The 22,110-nt window shown below is 39.4% G+C and overlaps 2 protein-coding genes and 1 long non-coding RNA gene across 5 annotated transcripts in view; 2 read left to right on the top strand and 1 right to left on the bottom strand.

The window, feature by feature from the left end:
* Positions 1-22,110, top strand: part of LOC114448765 (NACHT, LRR and PYD domains-containing protein 3-like) — a 71,565-nt gene that overhangs the window by 6,961 nt on the left and 42,494 nt on the right. The window lies entirely within an intron of this gene.
* The window catches only part of LOC114449940 (major histocompatibility complex class I-related gene protein-like), a 212,787-nt gene that overhangs the window by 172,469 nt on the left and 18,208 nt on the right, over positions 1-22,110 (bottom strand). The gene's annotated exons all lie outside the window — the stretch shown is intronic.
* On the top strand, positions 7,392-10,516 carry LOC114452556 (uncharacterized). Of its 3 annotated transcripts, none has more exons than XR_003672280.1 (4): positions 7,392-7,424; positions 8,575-8,860; positions 8,938-9,015; positions 9,582-10,516. It is a non-coding gene; the product is annotated as an uncharacterized LOC114452556 (long non-coding RNA). The 3 variants fall into 3 exon arrangements; XR_003672281.1 differs by lacking the exon at positions 7,392-7,424 and having other exon boundaries at positions 8,356-8,673; positions 8,788-8,860; XR_003672279.1 differs by lacking the exon at positions 7,392-7,424 and having other exon boundaries at positions 8,360-8,860.

Raw genomic sequence — 22,110 nt, 5'->3', positions numbered from 1 at the left:
GGTAACAAATCAGTTTTATGGAGCAGATTATTATAACAAAACAGGTTTACATCTGTTACTTTCTGCACTTTCTGCGCCAAAATAACTATAGGCTGTTGTGGAAACTTTTCTGCTCTGGTGAAAAATGAAATAGAGACTTCTGCCGGCCGACAAGGATTTATTCTTTGCAAAGAAGGTCAATCAAAAACACTCTAGCAGTCAGAATGAATGAAAGACCCCAAACGGATTACAGATTAAAGTAATAACAAATATTAAGGAGCGACTGCATATACAGATATTAAAATTTCCATCACAAGGCATAACCTCAAACTCTACATTTCTGTTTCACTGTATTCCCAATGAGACCATCAGCTGGACTGTCAGATTTTAGAGAAAGACAGAACAGATCAGATTAAACAGATTAGAAACAGGTTACTCAAAGCTTCCAACAACAACAGGTAACTTAGTTCACCATGAATCTGTGCTGATTGGTCTGCTTGTGTTGATCAGCAGTTCAAATGAAGTGACTGAAAAACCAAGGGAGGGATCAATATCATAGAAGTAACCCGCTCCCTGTCTGTCACTTCTGGTTGACCTATATGCCATAAGGCAGGGGCTCTCAAAGTTTTGATAGCTGAGGGCCAATTTATGAACCCAACATTGGGCCGCCAAAGAAAAGAAATGAAAAAAAGAAGAAAAAAATTATGTGTAATCATTTTAATGACCCAGTTGCATCTCTAGAGTTTACATTTATTGGTCTGTATCCAGTAATGTGCAATAAACACATATGGGGCTGAACCTGAGAAACATTGTAATGCACAAAAAATCCCTGGGATTAGAGCTGGGTGGTATGACCAAAGTTCTATATCACGGTATTTTTATATTATTATAAAATTATAAATTATAACAACGGTTTTCGGTTTTTAAGGGGATTTTCTCTCCTCATGCATGACGTGTTAACTGCATTGATTTTGAGAAGAATTACTGCAGTAGAGTGGTTACTCTATTCCACAGTCATGAGAATTGTACAAAAAAAATTCCAAATTAGTATTACTAGGGGTGGAACGGTTCATTTTTCTACTTTTATCACTCTGCAAATACCATAGATGAGCACAAAGTATATCCTAATTATCCAACATTCAACATATTTAACCCTTTAAACCCTAGCCATACTAAGGGAAAAAAATGCCTTAAAAGACATTCCCAAAGAAAACAAAGAAATGCACCACAATAATAATGTGCATATGCATGTTCTTTGTGTCTAGGGACATCTAGGGACCTCAGAGAATGCATTTCCAGTGTTAAAAATATTGTGTCTATTAGTATGCCTGGGTTAATTAGAATAAACTAAAGGAGAAATCTAATGTTAACGAGGAAAACACTATGCCAACAATGATTCTATGTACACAGATGCCATTGATCACATTCAGCTATTCCTTGGCTACAAATCCAAATTTGATAGAATTTGAACAAAGAGTAAAGTCTTCAAGGTTTTAGTAAGGATATCACCAGGCGGACACTCAGTTTGGCACAATTTGGCACCACTGGTTACTGGTTACTTACCATTTCCAATGGGAACTGGCTGGAAAATATTATATATATTAAAAATTATTATATATTATATATATATTATATCCATTATACTAGTCTATTGCCATCTACTGGAGCTTTTTAGTATTTATTTTACCGTGTGCACAGTATAAAATCAATAGAAAAAACATCAAAATGTATGATTTTGTCTCCAAATAGAGTTGTTTCATTATAAATATGTATGTGTATATACAATAATGAAAAATAAATAACAAAAACAAAATATCAAATTTGGAAAATGTCAATGTGCAACCTCTCCTGCTGAGCCTGAAACTCTTCAGTTGCTAGCTTTGGCTGCTTGCTGGCTCACCCACCACGGCTAATGCCCCGGCCTCTCTTTGATGGCCTTGGGTCAGGGGAGGGGGATCCAGGACTTGAGAACGAGGAGGTGGATGGTGACCGCACTGACCTGCGCGTTGAGGAAGTGCGTGGTGGGGGGACATAGTCCTCATCCGTCTCATCTCCATCATGATCACTGTTGTATGAAAAAATAATTTAGATGTTGAAAGAAAATATTAAATCACATCACATCAATTTCTACAGCAGAAAAGCAAATGAATATAACAATAAAGCAGTAATAGATATATTATTGAATGACAACACAACCACACATATAATCAGCACACAAACCTTGAAAGGAGAGCTGATGCCTCAGTGTTGAGCCCAGATGGGCCTGGAACATCACTGCCCTCATCTCCGTTCAGCTCTTCCCTTAGGGGTCGCCACAGTCAATCATCACCACTATCCTCTGCATCCTCTTCTCTCATCCCAACTACCACCCTGCTACACTCTGTTGTGCATACATGTATATATAATAAATCGTGTTTTATTATTATTATAACACAGATTAGCAAAAAAAAAATACTTTACACTTCAAAATAAATCCACAAACCTACTCATAAACTGGGTCCATCTTCTCCAAGAACATTGCCTCTTCTTCAGAATCAATGTTGCTGACGTCAGAGTCAGACGAGTCTTGAAATTCAACATCTGATTGCCGCTGAATTTCTGCCAAAATCTCCGCCATGTCCCTCTCGACACGGTTCGTTCTCTTCAGCATTATGAAGAGCGAACTAACTAACAAGCTAGAAAGTCTCTGACACTCAGTGCCACTTACTGTCACTCACAGGCACTAAATATCACTGAAACTCACTAAAATGCACCGAAGTCACCAAAGAACACCACTACAAACTAAAACCAACTACTACCTCCACAAAGGACGACGCCCACCCACGTTAGCTAGCGTAGCGTCATCGCGCCGTTTGTGTGCGTCTAGTCTTTACGCTGGGATTTTCGTCAGCTCGGTATTGTAGTCCATCATTCGATTCAGTAGATTGTCCTCTTTCATGGGACTACAAACATGGCTGCCCCCACGGGCCCATCGGGTTGAACAGAATCAGTTCAGTGTTTCCATCATTATATCAGGTCAAGTCAATTTCATTTCTTTTTAATTTCTATACAGCAGCAGATCATAACAGAAGCCATTTAAGAAAACCTTTCCTATACAACAGGTCTACACCTTGTTCCTTTATTAAACAAACAGAGGCACAATGCGTGTACACAGACACACACACAGACACATGTGTGCACATACTCCCACCATCGGACAGAGCGACATGCTGGTTGGATAGACTGAACTCTATGACTACACTAGACTAAGCTAACGGTGCTGATGTCCGTGGTTTTTATTTTATTTTTGCCATTGAAATATGTTATTTACATCCCGCTCTGTAAGCACTGACGAGAAACACAACAAGCTGATTGCACAACAAGCACAAAGCTGATAGTTGTGTATTTGTTATTGTGTTTTGTGTTATTCCTGTTATTTGTAATTTTATTTTCATGATCATAGAAGGTCGTTAAGGTCATTAAAAACTCAAATGTAATCTGGCGGCGAAGGATCGACAGTCGCCGCGCCGCCACACGGACGCCATTGCACGTAATGATAAAGTCATGTTTAAACACAAAGCTGATAGTTGTGTATTTGTTCATTCAAACATTAGTGACAAAAAGTCTGATGATAAACTTTGTATGAATGAACAACACATCAGTCAGTAAAGACAGAATGAAGCCATCAGATGTGTCAGATGATAAACTGCAGCTGTGTCTTTTTCTCTCCATCAGATTTCTGCCAACTTGAAGTCGACACAAACTCAGTGCACACAAACCTCAAACTGTCTGACAACAACAGGAAGGTGACACATGTGGAGGAGAAGCAGCCATATCCTGATCATCCAGACAGATTTGACAAGTGTCCTCAGCTGCTGTGTAGAAATGTTCTGACTGGTCGCTGTTACTGGGAGGTCGAGTGGAGAGGAGTGGTTTTCATATCAGTGAGTTACAGAAGAATCAGAAGGAAAGGAGGCAGTGATGACTGCGTGTTTGGAGCAAACAATCAGTCCTGGAGTCTGAGCTGCTCTGATGATGGTTACTCTGTCTGGCACAATGACAGAGAAACATCCATCTCCTCCTCCTCTGTCTCTCACAGAGTAGCAGTGTATGTGGACTGTCCTGCTGGCACTCTGTCCTTCTACAGAGTCTCCTCTGACACACTGATCCACCTCCACACCTTCAACACCACATTCACTCAGCCTCTACATGCTGGGTTCTGTTTGTGGTCTTTTGGTTCCTCAGTGAGTCTGTGCTGTGTGTAGAAGCAGAGTGTGTGGAAGTGACAGCAGCTTCAACTTTGTGCTTTAAATGTTGATGATGTTTCACTTTCATTTGAATCACTGACTGTGATTTCAGGTCAGAACATGTTTTTGTCTTAGAAGCAGTGAAATGAGCTCCTAACCACTGAACTCTGTCAGGGTGAAAATCCCCTTGTTTCCTTCTGATCACCCCCTGAATTAGTTTGTAAGGAAGGAGCGGATAAATTCTGGTCTCAAAATTATAATTTATTAAACAATGAGGCAAATTCTGAGTCGCAGAGCTCTGGGTTGTTGCACACAAAGAACCAAACAAGAACAACACAAGAACAGGACAACCAACAAGAACAAACAACCACACAGCAACAACGAACAACGCAACAACCACTGGACATGGAATTCACACATTGATATACCCCATGGGCGTTCCTGCCTGCCGGCCCACAGGGGCATCTACTATCCCCCTGCAGACCCTGGTTCATACAGCAAATAGACCATTAGTGTTTACTGCCAAATAAGGTAAAACTTCAATTCCTTAAATCTCATAGGTTGTGAGTCCGATCTGGGGGTGACCATAAACTGGGTACTCAGGAGAAAAACACATTCCTTTAGAATCTGGCTTTTATCAGGTCAGAGGTGCTGCTGTCCTTAGTCTGAATTTATGACCATCTCGTACCATCTCTCCAGAGAGCAGAAGAACAACTGATCTCATCTGCCACAGCCTGAACTGCAGAAAACAAAGTTATATGACACACTATGAAATTACTTCTTAATACATTCAGTATCCTCAAATTACTTTGATTTTCTATACAATTTCCTAACACATAAACACTTATGAAAATCACATTATTAAGCACTAAACACACATAAACATGAATACTTATCTGAACACACTGCATGTTAACACCGTGCAGAATAAATTCTTTCACCCTACAATTCCTGTAAAAACTGCACTGATGGATCTTCTTGTTCTGGATGATCCTGGACAGATGGAGTTCAGCTTTTCTATTCTCCTGTTCCTGATTGGTGAATTTTTATTTTATTTTATTTTAGATACTGTATTAATCCCAGAGGGAAATTCTTTACGGCTGCTGCCAAGCAGTGTCATACAATGACTAGCAAGGCGCGCCACAGGCTCGGGTGAAGTGTCTTGCCCAAGAACACACAACAGTGACTAGGGAGGAGTTGGGATCGAAAGGCTGAGTTTTGGGTTACGTAGCCAAAGGTCACCACCTTATGGGTTTATAGCATAGGAACTCAATGTGCGGCCCACGGGCCGATGGCAGCCCGCAGAAACATTTATGGCGGCCCACAATGAATTATGTGAATTTGCGTTATGATATGAATTTTTCATATACTGACAACACCGGTTTAAATGTCTAAAATGTCCGGAACTCAGTGCGGTGGTAAATTGTTTCACATGGGACGTTTTTCATTGTTGCACCGCTGCACACACCTGAAGCAGAGCACAGGTATTAGTGGAGTTGTTGGTGAGAATGGACAGGGGACGTTCTGAAGCTTGTAATTATTTTTTAAACAATAAAAATGATCGTTCATTAATCGTAATTGAAAAACCTTCAAGTAATCACCTGGATATTAAATAAGGTTTTTACAATTCTCATGTCTGTGGAATACAGTAACCACTCTACTGCAGTAATTCTTCTCAATCAATGCAGTTAGTTAGAATTAAAGACCATTATAAAGAAGCACTGCAACAAATCAGAGCATCACTGAGGACTGCTGCTGTGTTCTTCTTCCTCTGCCCCCCATACCACCACCTGTGTTTTAAATGTCTCTGTACTACTGTGTTCCATAGTATTATTTTTATGGCACTAAAAACAGTACAGTTCCTCTTGTGCAACAATATAACCAACAGTGTAATACTTCTATTGGAGTTGTTAGTTTTTTATTTCATGAAATTCATGATGCAGGATGCAAATACAGCACTGTACATATCTGTACATATATCTAGCCATAGCTGTATATCTCATGGTTATTCCTAATTTTCCATTTTTATTCTTTTATTTTTAATTCTATATTAATTAAAAGATAAATCATCTTATCATTGTTTTTAATTTTATTTTTAATTCTAGGTTATTTGTTACTTATCTGTTTCTAGTTTTTATGCTTCTCTAGTAGCACACTGCATTGTCTTATTTGTTCTGCTGCTGTAACACTCCAGTCCGGTAGGCGGCGGTAATTTGCCTTACAGGGTGGCTCCCACCGCCAATATACTAAAGAAGAAGAAAATCAGGAAGTAGAGGGAACAGAAAAAGACGAGCACAGCGACAGCACACCTCATGTGAAGAAGAAGTAGTTTGTTCGCTAGTTGAACAGAAGTGTAACTACTGTGAGTGTTTTATCACATCTGAATGGCTGCTGCTGAGTTTCTGAGAGGTTTTATCAGCGAGCGGCTAACTGCTGCTGCTGCTGAAATATTGGGAGTGTTTGAACAAACTATCGTCCAGTACGAGGAAGAGATGGACCGTCAGCGCAAACTGCTGGATCTGCTCCTGAAGCCTGAGATCAAGTTACACAGAACAGGTATGTAAACATGACAATGTCACGGAACAACAACGTCTCTGTTTGAAAAGAGTGCACATTCAGCACATAGTGTTTCTACCAGGAGGACACTGACTTCATGACTTGAAGCTAAGCTGGGTGAAGACGCTCGCACATTACCACTGTGTACGTCATCAGTTGTTGAGCTGAGCATGATCGATGTAGCCCAAGTTGATAAACAGTACAGCACTGATATGATCCATTACATGTTGGCTGGTAGCTGGATTCCACGCAGTGCCGTGGTGCACACACCTCCACAGACCACAGCCAGGTTAAGATGTGACAGCTTAACATCCACAGAAGATTTGTGGCTCCTGTCTTCTGTCTGAAATGTTGTCCTGAATGTTTATGATATTGTCTGTTTGTTAGTATTTTAATGTTGCATTAACTCATTTGGTTGTTCCAGGTTTTAGATGTTTCCATCATCACATTAGTCTTTGTGTCCATTTGTCCCCCCAGGTCTCCCTCAACAACATGACTGTAAGGAGGAAGAGATCCTGTCTGACCAGCAGCTCTGTAACCAGGACAAAAGTTCCAGTCTGGACCACTTTGACCCGACTGTCATCCAATACAAAGAAGAGATCAACCATCAGGACCCACTGCTGAACATTATCCTGACACCTGAGATACAGTTACACAGAACAGGTATGTGAACCTACAAACAAGCAGTGAATCCTGTGACTCCTGGAGGCTGCAATTGTTTTAAACAAGAATGTATTTTCTGATCATCACATTAGTATTGTTGCATCAATTCATTTGGTTGTTCCAGGTCATAGATGTTAATGAGGCGTCTTTGTCGTATCCGACCAATGAGCGTATGTCTTACAAAGTCGCTCATATCTCAGGAATGGTAATAGGCAGAGACGTTTTTTCCTTGAAAAGAACACACTTTAGGCTTTTGTGGGACCTATTCCGCGTGTCTGTGTGACGTACCCCAGAACCCCTCAGTGTCCAATCGGACCATCAAGCAATATCAGGAGGGGCTCAAACATCCAATTGTAGAGCCTTTGTGCTCTGACGTAACCACCAAAGATGGTTGAAGGACAAGAGAACTCTCTCCCGTGACTAGCTGGGTCATTTACACGGCTGAAAAGCGTCTCTGAACGCAATAATAGACGCATAGCGGACCGTTATCTGAACCAGAAAGTGCGTCGTTCTGTATACCGTCATACACTTATATATCTTACTGGAAACGTTTTATTTGACATTTTAGCATTGCTATGTTTTGCTAACAAAACATAGCAACGGAAGTTACATCGAAGACGTTCTGGGTGAACAGGGCCTGTAACAGTGGCATCAAAATCAATGGAGCGAATGGCACTTTTTTTCACTTTTGGTGTAATAAATTATATTTGTACTATAGTTAGAACCTTCATTTTTTTACACACTTATCCCTAACACCCTAAACTACATGTTGATAATGTTTGGGGAGAGTTTAATTACAGTTTCCTGTGTTTTTTCAATAGATATGTATGAAATTTATTTTTCGCATTATTTTTTTCATTCTCTTTCTGGTGCTAGAATTTTTTTATAGTCATATAACACCACTATAGCCTGAATATTATGAAAGCCAGGTTCTCCTGAAGAAAAAGATGTATATTACTTGATTGTGGATTACAAGATGACTATCTAATGAGCAGTAAAACACAAAGAACGCCAGGCAAGCAAGTTCCTGCATGTGTGGGCGAGTCCCTAAATATTGTGCCAACACCGGGCAACTTGTGCATGCATCTAATGTAGTGTACACACTTCCACAAATCTCTTTAAGCTGACCTTGTGTCCGCCTCTGTTTTAGTTTGAAGTTTGGCAGGAAGATTAACTATGTGAGCTACCTGAGTGAGCTGGAGGATGTGGTCAAGTGTGACCAGCTGGTGAGTCCTGCTCGTGTCAGAGAGTAAGGACATTTAAAAACATTGATTTTCTACTGCATGGATTCTACTGTGGCCCACGTTATGACTCTGTCTGTGTCACAGGTATGACAACAAATGTGTCTGTGTGTGTGTGTCAGACTCAGAGGGATTCAGATGGTGATCCGGTTCCTGTGGTGATGAGAGACACCATTATCTTCCTGTCAGAGCAAGGTAACATTCACAGATGAATCCGTGTCTCATTTCAGAGGGCATCGCTGTCAGTAACAACTGACTGTGTGTGTGTGTAGGTTTGGAGATTGAGGGTATCTTCAGACGGTCTGCCAACGTGACTCTGGTCAAGGAGGTGCAGCTCAAGTACAACTCAGGTAAAAAGCCCATTTTTTTATGTGACTTTTGTTCACATGTGAGTTAACCATGGCTTCCTAGCAGTGCTGAGAAGTCAGAATCAGAATGACTTTATTATAAATTCTTTTTGTTACAAATAGAAATCAAAGAGAAATTGAAGTTGAAATATATAATAAATATCTAAATACCTAGACAGCATTTAAATCCCTGAGGTGTATGTAAAGAAGAACATATTTACTACTGTATAAAAACCTTTACATGGTAAAGAGCATGACATGAATGTACAGTGTCTGAGTGACTGTTACAGTTCAGAGTTCAGTAGATTGATTGAGACAGGCAGGCAGTGGTGCATCGTGGGAGTCGGAGTCTGTTGTTGAACGAGCTCCTGTGGCTGGTCAGCACAGTGTGGAGCGGGTGGGAGGGACAGTCCAGTATGGTCTTTATTTTGGACAACATCCTCCTCTGACACACCTCTGTCAGAGGGTCCAGGTCCTCTCCCACAACATGGCCGCCACCTGACACCGCACTTCCTTTCACAGTTGTGCATCTGTTTCTGACAGCTGTGTGTGTGTGTTTGTGTGTTTAGGTGTCAGCCAACAGTGAGGTGAACAAGATGACCAACAGTAACCTGGCTGTTGTGTTTGGTCCTAACCTGCTGTGGTGGCGGGGCAACGCCATTGGGCCGATCAACAACTTCACCCGGACCCTGGTGGACCAGCATCATCTGGTCTTCGCCTAGCTTTGTGGCCAAAACTGCTCTTTAAGTTGTTGTCTTTTAATTTCTCAAAGGCCAAATCATCATCATCATCATCATCATCATCATCAGTGGTTGAATATTGGTGTTGTGTTGTTGATTTAAAAAAAAAAAATAGAGGGCTGTGTCAGTTGAGGTGTGTGTGAGATTGTTGAGGTGAACAGGTGTGTGTGTGTGTGAGATTGTTGAGGTGAACAGGTGTGTGTGTGCGTGTGAGATTGTTGAGGTGAACAGGTGTGTGTGTGCATGCATGCTTGTGCCTTATTTGTTCCCCTGAAGTGATCGTGTGATTAACCATCAAAGTGCCAGTGTGCCCGTTTTACCATAGATTAAAACAGCATGAGGTGCGTTCAACACGCTGCTTTGTTGAGCACAGCTCTCCTGTAATGAACGATCACAGGTTTGAGAATCAACATTTCATATATTTATGTTTTAAAGGAAAAAAAAACATCACATGCAGTCAGACAAAGAATGAAGTCTGATTTATTTTCTTGCTTCTTCAGCTAATAAGTTAAAATTCACTACAGCTTGTTGCACATCTGAATCATCCTAACCAAGTTAACATGTTTTCTCAACTCTGCTGCTCGATTACAGTTCAGTCTAATCTATGGATCTTTGTACTGTAACTGTTGTCATGGTGACAGTGAACAATGTTTCTCCGTGGGAGAAATGATTTTGGTTTCCAGCATTTATTGATACTTAGTGATGTTATTTTCCTAACTCCTTTTTTCATCCTTTAATTTTGATATGTTGTGAATCTTCTGTATGTAAGATATAAATATAGACTGTAACATCCATGTGTGTAAACAATAAACAGATGTTGAATGAACATTTAGTTTTTTTCTTACTGATGTTTATTTGTGTAAACAATCATGTACAGTTCAAATCAGGGTGCGCATTAATATAACACGTTTCCATTGAGTAAAGGTAAAGTGACAAACTTCAGGGTGTGCATTTCAGAACAGCAAGGATCTTTTTATATTGTTATATATTTGAAATGTATCCATGACAGTAACAAGGTTAAGGCACAGTAGTTTCAGGGAGTATATGAGCCGAGAAGAAGTCCAAGCATCTGAACGAATGGCTCAGAGGGTTAAGTGAGTGGTGGACTGTGAAGAGTGAAAGGCTGACTGAGAGGAGGTCCAAATGCCTGGGCGAGTGGCTCAGGTGGTAAAGCAAGGGGTAAAGGGAGTGATTTGTGCCCTTGAAGAGCCAGGTTCGATTCCTGGAGGGTGAAGAACAAAGACAGAAGATCCGGAAGTCCGGAAGGACCGGAGGAGAAGAGGGGGGCGTCCTGGCCCCCCGAGTTTCGGGGGCTTGTGAACAGGGGGTTATGGAGCCAAAGGTGGTGAGAGGGTGAGGGTTTTAGAAGTGTTGGTTATGTTTAAAGTAGTCTTTTAGTAATCTTACTTACTTACTTAGTAACTTACTTACTTACTTAGTTACTTACTTAGTAACTTACTTAGTAACTTACTTACTTAGTAACTTACTTAGTAACTTACTTACTTAGTAACTTACTTACTTACTTACTTAGTAACTTACTTACTTACTTAGTAACTTACTTACTTACTTACTTAGTAACTTACTTACTTAGTAACTTACTTACTTAGTAACTTACTTACTTACTTAGTAACTTACTTACTTACTTAGTAACTTACTTACTTAGTAACTTACTTACTTAGTAACTTACTTACTTAGTAACTTACTTACTTAGTAACTTACTTACTTACTTACTTACTTAGTAACTTACTTACTTACTTACTTACTTACTTACTTACTTAGTAACTTACTTACTTACTTACTTACTTACTTAGTAACTTACTTACTTACTTACTTACTTACTTAGTAACTTACTTACTTACTTACTTACTTACTTAGTAACTTACTTACTTACTTACTTACTTACTTAGTAACTTACTTACTTACTTACTTACTTACTTAGTAACTTACTTACTTACTTACTTAGTAACTTACTTACTTACTTACTTACTTACTTAGTAACTTACTTACTTAGTAACTTACTTACTTACTTACTTACTTACTTAGTAACTTACTTACTTACTTACTTACTTACTTAGTAACTTACTTACTTACTTACTTACTTACTTAGTAACTTAGTAACTTACTTACTTACTTACTTACTTACTTAGTAACTTAGTAACTTACTTACTTACTTACTTAGTAACTTACTTACTTACTTACTTAGTAACTTACTTACTTACTTACTTACTTACTTAGTAACTTACTTACTAGTAACTTACTTACTTACTTACTTACTTAGTAACTTACTTACTTACTTACTAAGTAACTTACTTACTTACTTAGTAACTTACTTACTTACTTAGTAACGTACTTACTTACTTACTTACTTAGTAACTTACTTACTTACTTACTTACTTACTTAGTAACTTACTTACTTAGTTACTTACTTACTTAGTAACTTACTTACTTACTTACTTACTTAGTAACTTACTTACTTACTTAGTAACTTACTTACTTACTTACTTAGTAACTTACTTACTTACTTAGTAACTTACTTACTTAGTAACTTACTTACTTACTTACTTACTTAGTAACTTACTTACTTAGTAACTTACTTACTTAGTAACTTACTTACTTAGTAACTTACTTACTTACTTAGTAACTTACTTACTTACTTACTTACTTACTTAGTAACTTACTTACTTAGTAACTTACTTACTTACTTACTTAGTAACTTACTTACTTAGTAACTTACTTACTTAGTGACTTACTTACTTAGTACTTACTTACTTAGTAACTTACTTACTGTACTTACCTTACTTAGTACTTACTTACTTAACTTACTTACTTACTTACTTACTTATAACTTACTTACTTAGTAACTTACTTACTTAGTAACTTACTTACTTAGTACTTACTTAAGTAACTTACTTACTTACTTACTTACTTACTTAGTAACTTACTTACTTAGCTTACTTACTTACTTAGTTAACTTACTTACTTAACTTACTTACTTACTTAGTAACTTACTTACTGACTTAGCTTACTTACTTACTTAGTAACTATACTTACTTAGTACTTACTTACTTACTTACTTTACTACTTACTTACTTACTTACTTACTTACTTATTAATTACTTGCCTTACTTACTATTACTTACTTAGTAACTTACTGTACTTACGTCCTTACTTACTTAGTAACTTAGTAACTTACTTCTTACGTACTTACCTTACTTACTTAGTAACTTACTTACTTACTTACTTAGTACTTACTTACGTACTTACTTACTTACTTACTTACTTACTTAGTAACTTACTTACTTACTTACATTAGTAACTTACTTACTTACTTACTTACTTACTTACTTACTTACTTACTTACTTACTTACTTACTTACTCTTAGTAACTTACTTACTTACTTACTTAGTAACTTACTTACTTACTTACTTACTTAGTAACTTAGTAACTTACTTACTTACTTACTTAGTAACTTAGTAACTTACTTACTTACTTACTTAGTAACTTACTTACTTACTTAGTAACTTACTTACTTACTTACTTAGTAACTTACTTACTTACTTAGTAACTTACTTACTTACTTACTTAGTAACTTACTTACTTACTTAGTAACTTACTTACTTAGTAACTTACTTACTTACTTACTTAGTAACTTACTTACTTACTTAGTAACTTACTTACTTACTTACTTAGTAACTTACTTACTTACTTACTTACTTACTTAGTAACTTACTTACTTACTTACTTCCTTACTTACTTAGTAACTTACCTTACTTACTTCTTACTTACTTAGTAACTTACTTACTTAACTTAGTACTTACTTACTTACTTACTTAGTAACTTACTTACTTACTTAGTAACTTACTTACTTACTTAGTAACTTACTTACTACTAACTAACTTACTTACTGAAAACACTGAAAGTAACACTGAAAGTATGCCAGAGTTAGCCTTCGGCTAACTCTGGCATACTTACACACATTGATTATTATGCACTGTTCCTGAAATACATACATCAAACCAAAAAAAGCTGAGCCTGAGCCAACGTACAAAGTGTGCCTTTCATTCAGGACTCAAGGTCTAAAACGTTACAGAAAAAACGAGACACATTGAAGCAACGCGCCTGCACTTGGACAATTTTCTCCGCTGCTTATCTAAGCAGCTTCATCAGTTCTAATGACTGTGAGACTACCAGGTGGACTGGTGGACAACCCGTTGTCCTTGCTGTGAGCATCAACATACATTCATCAAGATTGCAGCTCATGTACTGGCACAGCTTCATGCAGCCATTCACAGTACACCAAGTACTGCAAGTACTACAACGCCCTTCCTCATTGAACAATTTTCACAAGTGGACACCTACAGCTTGAACTCATTCATCTGCAAGGAAACGCTGCATTAAGAACGCATTTTGAAGCAACTAACTACTTTCTGGCTACAGAAGACCACAGTAGTTTCATACTCAAACAGGCCCGATACGTTTATTAAGTTTAAGTTTAAATTTTTATTAGGACTCTTTTTGTTAAGGCACAATGTTCACCTCGAGTGTGACACAATTTAAACCAAATGTCAAATTGCCCGATCCCAAGCTCTGTGCATACAAACCATATACACTCCAAACAAAGCTTCATACCATTATCGATGCTATTTTCATGCACAACATGTGCAGTGTCCAATTTACCTGACACTTGTCCACGTTACGGCATTCCTGCGAGGCTACAGTGGCTATCTGAGTACATACAAACTAGCCTACAACAACCATCGCTTCACTTTCACTCAAGAACTACATTGAACTACAACACTCCTCCTCTCCACTTCTATTTCCCCAAAACACATACAAAAGACACTTTTTCCACACTACAACTACAACAACCCATCACACTCATCCTACTGCTCAAGGTTTCTTCATATTAAAAGGGACTTTCTATCTGGGGGTCAGAACCCACCTCACACTGAGGAACCCCTCCTGCTGACGGGAAGACAGGACAACTCCAGCTTTCTAACAGGTCCAGACTGCACTTCCACATCGACACGGGCCTGCGGAAAGACACAGTCAGCTTAGTTGTCGTACCTCTTTTGAATAACATCTTCCACAGGATTCACAAACCCAGTGTTTGGCTTTGTGTGGCAGGCGATACACTTCTGTATTTCACTGATGAATACATAATCAATTTCAAACATTTACTTTTGGAGACACCCAATGACATGACTCTTACGTCTGCACAAACACTGGCAACCATTTTTATCCACATACAGATTGTATGTGATGATTGTAACTTCATGGCACGACAACATTCACACACTCAAACTGTGTGCATACAACCTTTAATGACACATTTAAGGTTGTACTCTTTGAAGCCACCTTATCACAACGTCAAATGTCATTCACTCAATTGTAAACAAATACACCATATTGTACGGGACAATTTATTGACTACAACACCAACCCTTTGACATCAGCAAAGGTGAAACCCAAGTCAAGACCGCCAACTCCAGATCCTCTAGTCCTGTGTAAAACACACAAAAATATAACACATGCAATCATGTAAACTTTAAATCTGCCTTAATTTATCCAAACACACTAGATTATTCCAAACTCAGAAATATGAGCAAACCATAAAAGTTTCCATCGATCACTTTTATTCAGTCATTTCACAACATGGCATTAGTACAAAAGGAAAGGTCGCAGGCTGGAACCATTGACAGTAAAATGACTCGCTTTTGGAGCCAGCCCCCAGCAGTTGCGGCGTGAATTACAAGTTTTGACACCTCCGCATGGGCTTCAACTTTGAGCCCCGAAGGTTGCCGCTTGGCTGGAACACACCGAGGCCAGGGGAGTGACATCACCGGACCATCTGGAAGACAAGAGAAACAGTCAGTGATCACATTTTACTTTGTCATAACACAAGTCTGGCCAAAACTGTCCAGGTCAAGATCCCAACTCTGGTACAGAAGACCATTATTAAACAAGGTTAACATGACAAAGTGTAGCAAAACCTTGGAATACATATTTATTGACAAAAACACAAGCAGGTTATCTTTTGTCCCCCAGCTCAGATTCTGGTCTTTACTCCACCCCCCACCACCCCGGTGGGGTGGAGTGTGCCATGACACCATTGTTGTTTTGAAATGCCACAAAATTTCCCAGTTATCCACAGCTTTGTTCCGGGTTTGGATGCGTTTGTTGTTGCAACTGTGCATTTTCCATCCTTGCCATTTACTTTAGCAGTCATGCGCTGCTTTGTTCAAACACTGTGTTTGTATTTGATTTGTCCACAACATCTCCTTGCCTTCACTGTTTCATATCATACGTTACATTGAGAAATCGTTGGTGCCCGTTTGGCGACACATTTGGCATTCCTTGCTCCTTTTTTGGTTGTTGTGTACGCTATCACTCCCAGTCAAGTCACCCACAGCACACAAAACACACCACCACAAAACTAATCGACTAATCCACAAGCTCAACTCCAACTAACATCATGTCGGCATTCTAGGATGTAAGCTACAACATCCACAACCCTGACCCGACATTGCACAACACAATACCACCCAGACCCTCAGTCAGTCAATAATCCAGAACCAAATTCCTGGTGAGATTTCCAACACGGAGAGTCATTTGAAATCCTGCCCGTTGGGGTTCTGGAGACAGGGCAAAACACCGTTTGAGTGTTTGGCCAAACCTAAAACAAGCCCTTTGACATTTCAAAACACCTGAAAACCACACGTTAGAACACCTACAGTTTCAAAAGGTTTTACAGTACCTCGACATCTGCAATACACTTTTGGTGCGGTCTGAGAGAGAACACTAAACCAGTTGCTGTAGACCACGCTGGCAGGCAGAGGCGACGATGAGCAGATGCTTCGGGGTGATCTTCATCTGCAGAGGAGAGGACAGACCATTTTAAGACAGTAACCTTCCTTTTGTTAATTGCCGTTGACAATCTGTGACACAGAGTTCATCGCACCTAGTTGAAAAAGCTGCAGTGGCCACTGAATCCTTCAATTTCTTCAAGGTCTATGGGGGATAAAACGATCACAAAGCAATATTGTAAGTAAGTTGCTCGGGTAGGATGCATTACCATGACATGCAGACTGAATAACTACACATCCAGGCTTCTAAGGTCACACAGCAGTAAGGCACCCGTCTTCACTGGTAGGATGTGAAATTCACACTTCAAGGTGACGAATCAGTGGTCCTGTGAAACAAAAAAAACTGTGGTAAGGAATAATGTTCACTGAAAGGACGTAAGATAAGTTACAAACATACTTTACTCGCAGAAATCCAGCCTTCCAGGTGACGAATCTCTGGTCCTGCAAAGCAAAAAAACCACAGCAGTATGGCAAGTGTCTTCACTGGCAGGATGTATTCAGTTGCAGACATATTACCTCACTTGCAGACATCCAGGTGTCCACTCAGTGGTTCTGTGGAACAATAAAGTCAGAGTGGTAAGCAGGCATCTTCACTGGAAGCATGTGTAGAGAACAGTTGCAGACATGTTACCTTCCTCGCAGAAATCCAGCCTTCCAGGTGACAACATCAGCGGTTCTGTGAAGATGAAAACGGCCATGAACGCACTCATATTTCCTCCAACAACCCACTGTTCTGTTAAAGCCCTCCAGTGCTCAGACAGGAACCTCCAAAAAGCCCATTTACAGCTAAAGAGTAATATAAAGCACCCATAGTGGCTGTGAGGACTGCACTAACACAGCCGTGCTGACACTACACTACACTACCAACTCCATACATACAGGAGAAGTGCACAAAAGAAAATTAATTATTACAGCTACACTTTTTTGTTTTAACAATTTACTTTTGTCGCATTTTGTACGCTACAACTACTTGACATATTTTACATAGTTAAAGGGAACACTGGCACTTTACCTCTCCTTTAACATATTCTATCTTTAAGTTAATCTACTGAAATTTCCTGCCTAGTTTAGACACTGACACCTTAATCTGTCTAACTTCTATAAACTACTTTTATTGATGTTGTAGAAGACTCTCGTCATCCAAGTCATAATTCGTAGAGAACGTCGAAATTAACCTAAACTACTATTATTGTTACACTCTGTTAAACACCAACGACGCACGTCTTATCTAATGAACCTCATTTTGCCACCATTAAAGGTGACATACGCAACATATAAACTTCACTTTTAGGACGCCAGGTTTGAGCCTCTACACTACCGCTTTGACCGGTTTGCCTGCTAAACTGTGCTATTTAATATGTCGATTCAGTTTTAACGTGTCCTTTGCTGTCACCATTTTTATGGCATTGCTTCAAAACTGGTCAAGGCTGCCAGTTTTGTAGCATTACACTGTATTCATTCCCCCTTTGGGTGTTGCCCATTCACAGTCAACAAAAAAAATCTCCATCAAACCACCAAAGACCACAGAAGCACATGGTAAGACACAACAACAAACCCACAACACAGAACCACCACAACAACAACACTAACCAGATGCCGGCATCCACACCCCCCCTAAACAACAACCACAACCTCCTAAACAACTGTTGTCACTAAACACTAATTTAATCTACTAAATTCTACCTTAACTCTCTACTACTAATTTTATATTATATATAAATCTATATATTATTATAGTTAGATGGCAAAGCAATGCAACAACTATGTTAATTTATCTAATTACACTATGAATAATATAATTTTTATCACTAAATAATTATACCGCCTGCGTGAGGGAATAAAATATGAGGTGAAAAACAAAGAAAACATGCCATAGAGAAAGAACAAGAAAACCTGACACAGCGGGACATGAAGACGTCTCCTCAGACCACAGGCAGGGCCTGGCACTGGTGCTGTGATCGTCAGCTGAGGACGACAAGATAGACCATTTTTAAAACATCCACTCCCCTTGTTGAGTTCAACCCACTGCGATGTCTCCCAGAAAGCACCAAGGGAGGCCTTCAAGGCCTGAAGAGGGGAGGACACAATTTACAACTACATTCGGCTTGAAACAAAAGACAACTTCATGATGACTTAAGTAAATGAAAACAAGCAGACAGTACCTGTAGTAGCTTGGACCCACCTCTGCAGTCTGTGCATTGTTCCTGAGCTCTGCGCCATGTGCTCTGATTATCACTGCTTTCAGGTGTGTCTCTGGAACTGCTGCATTTCTCCTGTTCACCACTAGATGGCGACAAACATTCTTAGTTTGGAAGCATTGACTTTATACTGATATTAATAAAACATTTTAATGTAACACTTCTTAGTATCAACTGAACAAATTAATACTGCTTCCCTCTTATCTTTGTGAAGTCCAGATCATCTGCTGTCAATCACTCTCATTGTGGAAGCACCTGCTATAATAACTAAATAAACAAGATAAAAAACAGTTAAGTCATTGTCTTCTTATTCTTAATGTAAAAACTGAAACAAGCAAACAGCACCTGCTGGCTGCAGCGTCTCAGTCAGCCATGTTTCTCTTCACCACTTTTATACTACTCACTGTTATCTTCAATGAAGTCCAACTCATCTGCAGTCAAGCTAACAGCACCTGTTGGAGCGCCTCTCTGTGCGTGTTGTGCTCCGCCATGTTTGCTTTCAGGCCTTTCTGTGGAGCTAGGCCCGTCTCTCTTCTCTTTCAGTGGATGTTTACACCAAAGCTGCCGCTACACCACGACTAAATTAGCTGAAGCGGGGCAACTTCCACAGCTGCAGTAACACCACTGCATCGCTCTCCTGCTTCAGGTTGCTTTAAAAATGGCGCTGATACACATGCCGCTTATCACTTCCGCTGAGAACGTCTTCTTCTTCTTCTGTTTAATGCCGAGTTACAACCAACGTTTGAGGTGCATTACCGCCACCTACCGTTTTTCTCACCGCTCCTATAAACATAAAAACCTCTTCCTAAACACTGACTGTGTTTTTATATTTTTTAATGTATTTATTTAGGGGCAGCAGTGGCACAGTGGTATAGCAGGGTTGTCCCATAACCAGAAGGTTGGTGGTTCAATCCCGACTCCTCCCTAAAAGTCAATGTTGTGTGTCCTTGGTTGGTTTTGTTTGGCTTCATCGGGGTAAAGTGCATTAATCACACAATTATTCTTTTATAGATATAATCAATATATAAATACAGAGGAATGACTTAAACCCTTTTAGTACGTGCTCAGAGCTGCAGGTGACTTCCTCCTCACAGTCCTTCAGTCTTTCTATTTAAACAACAGACATTTCAGACCCACACTCAGACAGTACTGAGCCACCTACCGCATCACGCTGCTCTGCTTCCCTCTACTGGTCATATTTTCACATTGCAACTGAGAGGGCAGAACAGCACCCCTCTTTTCTCAAGCCCCATTGGACGTCAGACGTTCACCCATTTCACTTTGACTGTTGAAAAGTGTAAACTGTGACATAAGAATCAGACATTACATATATACATACGTGTTAACATAAATAATAAACCACAGACACGTACCACCAGTCAGCAATAAAGAGCTTTCTCTTTATTATGAAGACATGTATGTGTTACAACTATCATTATTGTCTGTATTATTCACAATGTGTGCAATATAATCACATGATTCACACTGTCTTCAATCAGAAGTCATCATTTAGGTGGAACATAAGAAAACACTCAGCTGGTCCCTGTGTCTTTATCAGCACAAATCAAGGTGCTGCTTCAAAAGCCCAGCCAGTGGACTCAGGCCGTTGTTCCAGCCCGGTAACGTATTGCGTCACTTCCTGTTTTGACACTGTCCTGTTTGTTTGTTCACTTGGTGTGCGCTGTTGGTAGTGATGGGCAAATGAAGCTTCATGAAGCAATGAGGCTTTCCAGCCCAATGTGTTGCTCAAAGGTTCATTACTCGAAGCTTCATTCAGTACTCACTAGTGCCATCTGCTGTTGGAGTTAACTGTTGACTGCGACAGTCATTCAGATCTTGGTTTTAACAAACTACCAAAATATAGCTTTATATACTCTATTTTCATAATAAAGATTTTTGTCAAACCCAGAAACAAGTCTGTTTTATGTCACTTTGTTACCTCTTCAGCCATCAGACTCCTCAACAGCTGACAGGAGTCTGTAAGAAATGGACTGTACCCTGCACACACACACTGACTGTTTACATGCTGACATGCTGACAATGTTTACATGCAGAGAATGTTTACATGCTGACAATGTTTACATGCAGACAATGTTTACATGCAGCATCAGTAAATTCCATACTTCCATAGTTTATATTTTGTGTACTTACTTGCATCTTTTTGCTTTTCAAATTTCTCACAGGTCCATCCATTAATGTCTGATGAACATGAATCATCACATGAATCTACAGCAGGAACACTGACTCAGTAAAAATGCTGAATGCCTGTTTGTTATCAGCAGCCTCTCTGTTCACTTGATGCCCACAGCCTGCCTCATGACACACAGACCTGTCCACAGCTGCTTCTGGACTGAACATGGACATTAACTACACATTGTCCATTTTCATTTAAGATGATTTCTTTGATTATTTTAACCTGTTCAGATCCTTTGCAATGGAAATCAATCATATATATTCAGTGTGTGAGTACTTTTACTTTTCATACTTTAAGTACATTTAAAAGTCAGTACTTAAGACTTTTACTTAGGTAGGATTGTTGATGTAGCACTTCTACTTTTACTCGAGTATATATTTTGCTGGGTATTTGTACTTTTACTTAAGCACCAAGCTTCAGTACTTCCTCCACCGCTGCTGATGACTGATCACAGGTGTGAACAATCAGCTGGTGACGAGTGGAGCAGGAGCAGCTGCCCATGCTGCAGAGACACAAACAGCAGCAGCACTCTGTGACCCATGTCCACTCTGTGTGTCCTCCAAACATACAACAGACCATGCCACTCAGTCCATGTTAGACACACAAATGTTCTCTTGCTGCCTCATATATCCATCCACTGACAGTTACCATGGTAACCAGGTCATCAGTGTTATTCAGCTCACCTGTCAGTGATCAGAATGTTAAGATTGATTGGTTCATGTTATCATCTATTATCATATACTGTTACAACGTCATGAAGATTATTCATAGACATTTATTGTATATATGTACATACACATTTTATAATGGACTGTAAATACAGTATGTCAACTCTTCATATTTGCAGTATGTATGTTCCAGCTCATGAGCTTAGCTCTGGTTCAAAGCCTTGGTCCTCCACTCACTGTGATCCTTTGTTGTACCAGGTGTAGTTTTGGTGGCTACACATGTGTTCAGAAACTGTTCTGTTGTAGCAGCTGAGCTTTACGCCAATCCACTGTCACCACAAACACGTTCCCTTCTCTTTTCTTCTTCTTCTGTGGTGTTTCCGCCTCCTTCTGGCTCTAGTCAGACTGTTTCTATTACAGTCTGTTCATTC

Source organism: Parambassis ranga, chromosome 2 (genome assembly GCF_900634625.1).
Source record: "Parambassis ranga chromosome 2, fParRan2.1, whole genome shotgun sequence".
NCBI classification, from domain to species: Eukaryota; Metazoa; Chordata; class Actinopteri; family Ambassidae; genus Parambassis; species Parambassis ranga.
The sequence above is the reverse complement of the archived record's forward strand: the minus strand, read 5'-3'. Positions and strand labels throughout refer to the sequence as shown.